We start from the raw sequence: 8,973 nt of genomic DNA, 5'->3' as shown, positions 1-8,973 counted from the left end.
GTTTAATATAGATCAATGAGAAGTGCTGCATTTTGGGAAAGCAAATCTTAGCAGGACTTATACACTTAATGGTAAGGTCCTAGGGAGTGTTGCTGAACAAAGAGACCTTGGAATGCAGGTTCATAGCTCCTTGAAAGTGGAGTCACAGGTAGACAGGATAGTAAAGAAGGTGTTTGGTATGCTTTCCTTTATTGGTCAGAGTATTGAGTACAGGAGTTGGGAGGTCATGTTGTGGCTGTACAGGACATTGGTTAGGCCATTTTTCAAATACTGTTGCAATTCTGGTCTCCCTGCTTTAGGAAGGATGGTGTGAAACTTGAAAGGGTTCAGAAAAGACTTACAAGGATGTTGTCAGGGTTGGAGAGGCTGAATAGGTTGGTGTGTCAGAGGCTGGGGGGGGGTGACCTAAAAGAGGTTTATAAAATCATGAGGGGCATGGATAGAGTAAATAGGCAAGGTTTTTTCCCTGGGGTGGGGGAGTCCAGCACTAGAGGCCATAGGTTTAGGGTGAGAGGGGAAAGATATAAAAGAGACCAAAGGGGCAACCTTTTCACACAGAGGGTGGAATGAGCTGCCAGAGGAGGTGGTGGAGGCTGGTACAATTGCAACATTTAAAAGACATCTGGATGGGTAAATGAATAGGAAGGGTTTGGAGGGATATGGGCCAAATGCTGGCAAATGGGTTAGAATCTGTGGTCAGCATGGACAAGTTGGGCCGAAGAGTCTGTTTCCGTCCTGTACATCTCTATGACTCTATTTTGTACCCAGATAGTTTAGTCCCTAAGATGGCGCCATGACTGGGGATATTGTAAACTTTTCATTGTACTCCTGTACTTGAGTAAACGTGACAATAAAACCTAATTTCAAATGTGGTTGGCATTTGTCCACTGAAATGGCCTAGCAACCCAGAGGGAAAAAGCAGAATACAAAAGAATAGGAGAGCTTGAAAATGAATGTCCTGGGTATACTGGCTCCCTGTTCTAAGGCAGAGAAAACAAGTCAGACCAGTGTGAGTCATTTGCAAGTGTTACAAGTTTTTCACTCGGTTCAGGGACAAAGAATGAAGAAACAGAGACAGCTCACATCACAGTGCTTCACGAGTTGACATCACCACTTCTCAGTGCTCATAATGTTCGCATCGAAAAACCATTGAGGCTTCTTTTCAGGAGCTCTGTGGTTCAGAGGAGCACCATGGTCACTTCCCAATAAGTGGGGTTGGTGTGTCAGGAAGCAGAGTTACTGATTGTACAGGTGGCTCCACAGCCTACTCCCCTCAACCCCCGGGACACGTTCATTCCTGATGTCTGCTAATTGCACTCTGAATATCCCACGTTCCTGACCAATGAAAGTTAACCCTCAGGATCTACTCTCTAGGTATTTATTACATTGAGTGGGAGAAAATGAACACTGCAGACGCTGGAGATGAGAGTCAAAGAGTGTGGTGCTGGAAAAGCACAGTAGGTCAGGCAGCATCCGAGGAGCAGGAAAATCAACGTCGATTTATTACATTGAGGCCTATTCTCTCCCTTCTCCAGTTGTCTGTATTTCTCTTTACTCTCCTGGAGCTGTTAACTCATGCTAAGATGCAGTCCCTGGCGTCTGGCAGCCATCTGATAGCTTATTGGAGCGTCCATTTGCAGAATATGAGCCGAAACAGTGACTAGCAGCTGGCTGGTCAACAGTGGAGGCATCACAAGTAGGCTTGGTCCTTAGCCCTGGGCTCCATTCATCCCCCCAGCAACTGTCTGAAGTTGAATCTGACCATTCTCAATGTTACTGTATCGGGCGCTGGGTTGAGCTGCCAACCACAATTCGCCTCTATAACCTCACCCTTGTCTCAGCTTCTCTGCTGCTGAATCCCCCACACCTTTCAGAGCCCTGTTCCTCTATCGATCCTGTCGTCACTGACCTACACTGGCTCCGGGTCAAGCCACATCTTGAGTTCAAAAGTCTCCTCTTCGTTTCCCAATTCCTGCATGGTTTCACTTTCACTCTGTGACCTCCTCCTGCCAGGAGAAAGTGAGCCAGGAGACAGGACGCCTACTCGCGGAACATTTCAGGGAACATCTCCGGGGGACAGACACTGAACAACCCCACTGCCCTGTGGCCGAACACTTCAACTCCCCTTCCCACTCTGCCAAGGACATGCAGGTCCTGGGCCTCCATCATCCTCCCACCTCCATTTACCCATCGCATTCATAGGTACCTTCCCCCCTCCCATTTACCTCTGAGCCCTCTTGGCCCCTCTCCCTCACATTCCTGAGGAAGGGTTTATGCTTGAAACGTCCACTCTCCTGCTCCTCGGATGCTGCCTGACCTACTGTGCTTGTCCAGCACCATACTTTCCGACCTCCTCCAGCCGCACACCCTCCGAGATCTCTCTCTGCTCCTCCGATCCTGGCCTCTTGATCCTCTCCAATTTCAACCGCTCCACCATTGATGGTTGTGCCTTCCCCTGGCTGGAGTCCCGGCTCTGAAATTCCACCCCTACCCCTCCCCACCTCTCTATCCTCCTTTAATACACTCCATAAAACCAATCTCTATGACCAAGTGTTTAGTCACCTGTCCGAATAACTCCTTATGTGGGTCGGTGCCAAGTTCTGTCTTGGTGGGTCACAGGGGGATGATTAGAACATAGAACAAAACAGCACAGAACAGGCCCTTCGGCCCACGATGTTGCGCCGACCTGTGAACTATTCTAAGCCCATCCCCCTACACTATCCCAAAATCATCCATGTGCTTATCTAAGGATTGTTTAAATCTCCCGAATGTGGCTGAGTTGACTATATTAGCAGGTAGGGCATTCCACGCCCTTACCACTCTCTGAGTAAAGAACCTGCCTCTGACATCTGTCTTAAATCTATCACCCCTCCATTTTTAGCTATGCCCCTCATTCAAGCTGACGTCGTCATCCTAGGAAAAAGACTTTCACTGCCTACCTATCTAATCCTCTGATCATCTTGCATGTCTCTATCAAATCCCCTCTTAGCTTTCTTCTCTCCAATGAGAACAAGTTCAAGTCTCTCAGCCTTTCCTCATAAGACCTTGCCTCCAGACCAGGCAACATCCTGGTAAATTTCCTCTGCACCTTTTCCAATGCTTCCACATCCTTCCTGAAATATGGGGACCAGAACTGTACACAATATTCCAAGTGTGGCCTCACCAGCATTTTGTATAGTTGCAGCATGATAATGTGGCTCCAGAACTCAATCCCTTTACGAATGAAACCTAACAGACTGTATTCCTTCTTAACAGCACTATCCACCTGGGTGGCAACTTTCAGGGATCTATGTACATGGACTCCAAGGTCCCTCTGCACATCCACACTACCAAGAATCTTTCCATTGACCCAGTACTCTACTCTCCAGTTCTAGTGGAAAAGCACTACATGAATGCAAGTTGTTGATGGACAGAACAGGCATCAAGCCCACGGCGTTCCTGGCTTGCTGTCTACATCCTACATGTCATTGTTTGTATGGAGGGCAAGAGAAATCGATAGGGAAGGGACCTGTGACATTGGTAGGAGTGACACAAGTTAGTCACTCCAGTGTGCCTCACTTAACCCGGTCTGAGCTCAGGAACCCGCTGTAGAAGGGACTCTCTGGACAGGCAGACTTTATATTTAGAATTCAAGTCTTTATGATCCAAGTCCCAAACTTGTCACTTGCACTCTCCCCTCCTGAAGGTACAAACTGGATAATCAAAAGGGGATGGGGGAGGAGGTGGGAGGTGGGGTACAGGTCACCACTGAAAGCATCCCAGGAAAGTGGGTCAGGAAACCACATTACAGTCTGGGGGAGTGGGAATGCATACACTGAAGCTGTGTTTCCAGCTTTTGACCAAAACTGGGCAAGTTGGAGAAGGCACATTTTTCGCCCTGGTTGGTCTCGTTTTTAAAGCTGTTGCAATTTATTTCAAATGTTACAGAGGGTGGGATAAATCCAGTCAGGCGCTGTCAAGAGCCTCCAAGTTCTGTGTTTTCCTCTCCATCAAATTACATGTCAACCAAAGGCCTCTTCCTGGTAGGTAGAAGATCTAAAATGTTATTGCTGCATCTATGGCTTTAAGGAAACTATTATTGCATTTCTGAAGAATCAGTGTTATAAAGATGTGAGTGTACTGTACCTTTAAGAGAGTTAGAAGCTCTGCAGAATGACCTGACACAGCACCAATCATTCTCAATAAGGTAACAATGTCACACTTGGTCGAAAGCTAGATTAGCTGGTTGTCTGGAAACGACAAAACAGATTCAAATTAGGCCAATCCATTTAAATTATACCCCGAAAAATACCAATCTCCAATCCAGTTTGAATTCAATGTATTGACAATCTTAAAAGCCAATGACACAATCTGATGCTTTGGAGTATAAGACCGGGGGGAAATTGAAAAGTTGAGAGAAGAACTGCCAAGCCACCAGCATGTAATGACTGCCTGAAAAATAGCTCTCTTAAAGGTACCTTTATCGATCAGGAACCTGTGAAGCAGAATCCCCAAGAAGAAGAAAAGACTGAAATACAGAGGAGAACATAAAGCTGCCTGGTTTTGAGATAAGAAGTTTTGTTTTGTAAATCTTAATTGGGATTTTTTTGGACCAGTATTGGAGAGGGGAAAGTAGGTTAGAGGCAGGAGTTGTACATAGTAGTTAGTTAATTATTCTCTGTTATACTTTAAGAAATAAAGTTGTTATTTTTTACTTTAAATAGTTCTTGGCCTCTCGAATTTTCACAGATTACTGCACGGGATAAACCTTTTCTGTGATGCTGGGTTAAATTAAAGAGGAGGGTTTACGCCTGTGTCGTAACATCGGTCACTCAAATACAGCAGCCATCTTTTGTTTCATTCCACTGAGTTTGTCAAAAAAACATCCTATTAACTTGCCTGCACTCACGTTTCTGTTTTTAGCTGTGGCTGTTTCGGAAGTCTTTCTATAATTAGTATGATTGCTGCAAGTTTGAATTTTCAGCATTGAATGAAATGCATCCTACTCTGAAAAGGATTGATTTCATCACTGATTCGATTAGCAAAGTGTGTGGGGTTTTGTTTTCAAGGGGGATGGGGAAGTGCAGCCCTCCCCAAATAAAGCCAATTCTCTGAAAAACATCTCCACGTATTCCCCATGCACCGATTAAAAAGAGTCACAAATGAAAAGCAATCTTAATCAGTGCAAACGCAGACTGGATGAGATTCTTGAGTTCATGAGTGGACATTTCCTGATACTGTCATCCATCTGAAAATACTTAATGCTCCATTGTTGTCATATTTCGTTGTTTTTTTGAAATAATTCAAACACTTACACACCATTCTCTCTCTGGAGCCAAATGTTGATTACTTTATGTGAAGTTTCCTGACACCAGTCCTAAAGTTGCCTATGTGAATTTGAACTTATGTCCTCTTGTTTTAAATGATCCAATGTAATGCTCTTAATTGACCTTGCTCATGCTCATAATTTAATAGTTTCAGTCTTTCTGCATAACTAAACCCCTCTCAATACTCCGTGGGTCGATCTTATTTTATGTTTCTGTATTACCTCCAGTTCTGAAATGTTTCTTCTGTCAGGGCGAAAACAGTGCTGCAGAAGCTCAACAGGTCTGGCAGCTTCTGTGGAGAGAAAGCAGAGAAAACAAGAGCAGGCAGCCTGCTGAGAATCTTGCACCCTCTTCCTCTATCTTGTCATCTCCTGTCTTGGCCTACACAGTTCCATTCCCGTTCGATTTGATCATAGGTCACGTTGACCTGTGATTCAACCCTAGACTCTTGGATTTTATTCACATGAATAAGCATCATCTTGGTCAAAGAAACACTGGCCACACTACTAGACAAACCAAGGTCACAAACACCTGACAGCCAACAGAAAGGACAGCATCCTCAAACTTGGTTAACCTGTGCCTCACAACCCACTTCACCTTCAATGACAAGACCTACAAACAAACCAATGGGACACCCATGGGATCACCAATATCAGGATTTTTGGCAGAGGCAGTTATGCAGAGGTTGGAACGATCAGCCCTCCTCACAATCCAGCACAAGCTTTAGGTTCACTATGTCATCTTTGTCATCATGAAACGCAACAAATTAGAAGAAGCCCATTAACACAAACAATATCCTTATTGGTATGAAGTTCACCAATGAGGAAGAGAACAACAACAGACTCCCCTTCCTAAATGTAAAAGTAGAACAAAAAGCCTATGGAGAGCTGCAAACCAGCATCTACAGGAAAGCGACACACAGACCAGATACTCAACTACAGGAGCAATTATCCCAACACCCACAAACTGAGCTGCATCAGGACATTTAAACGAGCCTCAACACACTGCAGCACCCAGGAACTACGGGATGCCGAAGAAAAACACCTATACAACTTATTCGGGAACAACGGGTAAGCACAGTCCACCGATTCTCACACAACAAACCTAAACAAGAAGATACAACACGCCCAGAGACTCTAGCTGTACTACCATACATTAAAGACATCTCAGACAACCAGACTACTCCAGCCCCTTGGCATCATGGTAGCCCACAAACCTACCAACACAGTGAAACAACTCTTGATGAACCTGTACCAACAACCAGCAGAATGAACGTCATATAGAAAATACCCTTCAAGGACTGCAACAAACATTACACCGCACAGACTGGCAGGAAACTAGCCATCAGGATACACAAGCACCAACTAGCCACCAAATGACATGACCAACTAACACTAGTATCCATACATTATAGACAATGAGGGACACCAGTTCGACTGAGACAATACATCCATTCTGGGAGAGGCTAAACAAAGATACACATGGGAATTCCTAGAGGCCTGGTATTCAAAACGGAACTCCATCAATAAATACATCGATTTGGACCTCATTTACCAAACTCTCAGAAAAAGAACCGCAAGTGATATCTCCCACCACAAAGGACCAAGATACACTAATAGAAAGCCGGACAGAACACCAGAGCTTCACCGGATGCTCACTGATGATGTTACCGAGCATGGTGACGAAACGTCTGAAAACAAACCTTCCAACTCAGCGAGCAAACTTACAACGTGAACCTCAACCTGAGCTACAAATCTTCTCCAAACTTCAGCTTCAGCCTGAACTATTTCAGCAGCATTTCCTGAAGCACGTGTGTTGCCCATATTTCCCTTCTGCTGCACAATATTTCGGCTGTGATAAATTTCATCCATCATAATTTATTATTTTGCATGCACCATAGAAACATAGAAATTAGGAACAGGAGGAGGCCATTCGGCCCTTCGAGCCATCTCCGCCATTGAACATACTCATGATTGACCATCCAACCGAATCCCCTGTTCCTGCTTTCTCCCCAAATCCTTTGCTCTGTTTAGCCCGAAGAGTTATATCTAACTCCTTCTTGAAAACATTCAACATTTTGGCCTCAACTGATTTCAGTGACAGAGAATCCCACAGGCTCCCCACTCTCTGGTTGAAGACATTTCTCCTGATCTCAGTCTGAAAGGGTCTATCCTGGATCCTTAGCCTGTGACCCCTGGTTCTGGACTCCCTGCTCATCGGGAACATCCTTCCTGTGTTTACTCTGTCTAGTCCTGTAGAATTTTATAAATGTCTATGAACTACCCCTCATTCCCGTGAATACAATCCTAACTGATCCAGTCTCTCTTCATACGTTAGTCCTGCCATCCCAGGAATCAGTCTGAGAAATCTTCACTCTACTCCCTCCATAGGCAGAACATTCTTCCTCAAGTAAGGAGACTAAAGCTACGCACAATACTTCAGGGGTGGTCTCACTCTGTCCAATTGCAGCAAGACATCCCTGCTCCTGTACTCGAATCCTCTTGCTATGAAGGCCAACATACCATTTACCTTCTTCACTGCCTGCTGCTCCTGCAATGTTTACTTGCAGTGACTGGCGTACCACTGTGCTATCACATGGTGTGATTGCATCTGCTGCATATTTCCAGACAACAGTGTTACTGAAGTGTATGTCAGCTGGTATGTTCACTCATGGTGAACTTGTACTCCAGTATATACGGTAATGTGTACCAACCATATCTAGTTCCGGTTGTAATCTTTTTACGATTTCAGTCAGTTAGGTCAGTGTAATTCTCTTAAAATCTCCTCATTGAGAAATGCAGGATGTATTTGCACGTCTATTGAGCTGTAGCGATTAGCTTCCTTGTGACTTTAAGTATTCAAACTCCACCCTCTGGGATGTGCTTGTCTCAGCCTGTTGCGTAAGCTTCCCTTAAATGCCGAGTGTTTTCACGTTGTCCCATCTTTTACTGCATTCAAAGTGGAAAACCTTCGGGAAGAGGGGACGTTGGATTGTTCCAATCTACCGGAAACCAGGAGCACGTGGGACAAAAGTGTTGTCCACCTTCTTATTGTCCAGGTAAATCAAATCCAGACGATGAAAGGCTGAACACAAGCAAAAGCAAATTGCCAGAATCTCTATTGAAAATATATGCACAGGTCATGCAGACCTCGATATGGGCTATGACTGGAGAAAGGTTCAGCAATTCAGTCAGAGTAACTTGTTAAATAAGTTAAGTGCAACATGTCTTTTTCCCAATTTGTTTCAGGTTTTAACTTGCTCTTGGTAAAGATGGGTGATTTACACTGAAGGTAACCAGGGCAACAGGTGCCTAGCCAAGAAATATGTTCACAGCCAGCACTAACTCTCTGTCATGTGACATTCTCTTCACATATGTCTTGCAGCTGGGGTCCCTGGATGGCTGGCAGGACTGGCAAACCAAACTACTTCATGGCTTTTGCCTTTTCCTTCAGGCTTGAGATCAGTTGTAATGGGATGCCTTTGCTCAGAAGTCACACAGCCCCAGGTGACGAAGGCTTGTGATTTCAAATAGACCACTTGGATCTCAAGGAATACAGGGAGAACTAGCCATTTGGATACAGAACTGGCTCAAAGGTAGAAGACAGAGGGTGGCGGTGGAGGGTTGTTTTTCAGACTGGAGGCCTGTGACCAGTGGAGTGCCACAAG

The 8,973-nt window shown here is 44.9% G+C and overlaps 1 protein-coding gene and 2 long non-coding RNA genes across 3 annotated transcripts in view; 1 reads left to right on the top strand and 2 right to left on the bottom strand.

Moving 5' to 3' along the window:
- Positions 1–3,887: 3,887 nt before the first annotated feature.
- On the bottom strand, positions 3,888–4,164 carry LOC122543344. Its single transcript, XR_006310003.1, has 2 exons — positions 4,126–4,164; positions 3,888–4,019 (listed from the first exon to the last, which is right to left on the bottom strand). It is a non-coding gene; the product is annotated as an uncharacterized LOC122543344 (long non-coding RNA).
- A 30-nt stretch (positions 4,165–4,194) lies between these two features.
- On the bottom strand, positions 4,195–8,085 carry LOC122543286. The gene is made up of 3 exons (XR_006309988.1): positions 7,836–8,085; positions 5,528–5,598; positions 4,195–4,229 (listed from the first exon to the last, which is right to left on the bottom strand). It is a non-coding gene; the product is annotated as an uncharacterized LOC122543286 (long non-coding RNA).
- A 33-nt stretch (positions 8,086–8,118) lies between these two features.
- rdh5 (retinol dehydrogenase 5 (11-cis/9-cis)) overlaps positions 8,119–8,973 on the top strand; it is a 28,391-nt gene continuing 27,536 nt past the window's right edge. The window contains exon 1 of the mRNA XM_043681788.1: positions 8,119–8,364. The gene's annotated coding sequence lies outside the window, so the exon portion shown is untranslated. The remainder of the gene's footprint in view (positions 8,365–8,973) is intronic.

Source organism: Chiloscyllium plagiosum, chromosome 43 (genome assembly GCF_004010195.1).
Source record: "Chiloscyllium plagiosum isolate BGI_BamShark_2017 chromosome 43, ASM401019v2, whole genome shotgun sequence".
NCBI classification, from domain to species: domain Eukaryota; kingdom Metazoa; phylum Chordata; class Chondrichthyes; order Orectolobiformes; family Hemiscylliidae; genus Chiloscyllium; species Chiloscyllium plagiosum.
Note: the sequence above shows the minus strand (reverse complement) of the source record. Positions and strands in the feature narration are given on the sequence as shown.